The following is a 1728-nucleotide window of genomic DNA, read 5'->3' as shown; positions in this document are numbered from 1 at the left end:
TGCGATCTATCTGGGCCCTTACCTTTTTGAAATGGAAGTAGCTAAAACCATAAACCACAAACTATAAGCACGAAGCTTAGTGAGTTCCCCAAAATACCGCATACCATACAAAACATACGAACCACACAAATCATACATACAATAGGAGGTGCTATGTGCCAACCATAGTCTTGTCATTATGCCACGAGCCGTATGATGGTCTTTCTTGCCAGTTCGGGGTCCAAAACCCTGAGTGTTACAAACAAGTGCCAGGAGCCACCTCCTGGTCTTCCATGCAAGCATCACAAAGACAGTTAGCATATAATCTACAACTACTTATCTAATTAACTTCTAAAGTTCAGACTCTGGTCTTACATACAGTTTGTCTAGAGCCACCTCTTGGTCTTTCATACAAATACCAAGGGCCACCCCCTGGTCTTCCTATTATACATAAACCAAATGGTCCGATATTGGTGCCTTCGACCCATAGTACAGTAAGGAGACTCACCTCGACAGTTGAACCCACGAATAAACCTCTGACTGTTGATCCGCTAGAATCCCCACGCTATCAAACAAATAACACCCAATTAACAATTGGGTTCCAAACCAAAGCCAATAATCCATATATGTGGTAAAAATACCATTTTACACCTCACCTAGTTTGGTCCAAGACTAAGACCTAAACTCCCAATCACAAACCAATAATCATCCAAAGCCCACTTATGGCCTAATTTTCCAAATTGGAAACCCTTACATGGGCCTTACCTTAAACCCTTATAACTTTTCCTAATCCAAAACATATATTCTCAGCTGGTCCAACAAATCCCCAAGCAATTAAGCACACACTGGAGCCCATACATACAAAGCCTATTTAAAACGAGTATGCGGGGTGTACAAGCACATATGCACAGCGTACTCACTTGGACGCTTATACGCTAAGCGTACCTGCTTGTACGCCCAACGTACTCACCCTTAATCAGCCCAAACTCAATGTCACTTAATCCATTAAGACAAAGCTTTCAAAACACCGATCTGGCCTCCTTAAGCTGGATTATCACGTAAAGTTGCCAACTTTACGTCCATACATGACTAAATGAATGTAACGCCTGCAGATTCGGGCTAGTCAATTTAGAGACAATGAGCGTCAAAAATGACTTTTTGATGGAACTTTATTTAGAAGGAATAATCTTAACCAAGTTATAGTATATGTCACAATGGTTTTGTACATATAAAGAACGCCGAAATCTGAGTTATAACGAAAAAGTTATGACCCATCGAAGTTTTACGGCAAAACCGGCACGACAACGGAAATCATAAAAAGTGAATTTACGATAAAATACTTTATAGATTTAGCGATCTAAATGAAAGTCGTAGTATATGTTAAACCGAGAGTGTTCATATAAAGAACGTCCAAATCTGACTTCATATGAGGAAGTTATGATTTTTCTAAGATTTAGCATAGCAGTGCACAACCCGAAATTCAAATTTTAGATCGGTCAATTTTTAACCAAAAAAGTCTAAACAAGAAATGAAGATATCATTAATAGGAGTTCAACAATAAAAATACAGTCGAAAACGGAGCTCGTATGCGAAAGATATGGACGAAACTTAGTCCCTACTTTAGAGAACTGGGTTGTGTTTCAAATTTAGAGAACCCGGTTGTGTTTTAAAAACCGAGTCACAAAACCCTACAGCTAAAAGCCCCGATTGTTTTAAGAGAAACCGAGTTCTTTAAGTATACTATAAAAC

This window comes from Lactuca serriola, chromosome 3 (assembly GCF_051521515.1).
Source record: "Lactuca serriola cultivar US96UC23 chromosome 3, Lser_US96UC23_V15, whole genome shotgun sequence".
Lineage (NCBI taxonomy): Eukaryota > Viridiplantae > Streptophyta > Magnoliopsida > Asterales > Asteraceae > Lactuca > Lactuca serriola.
Note: the sequence above shows the minus strand (reverse complement) of the source record.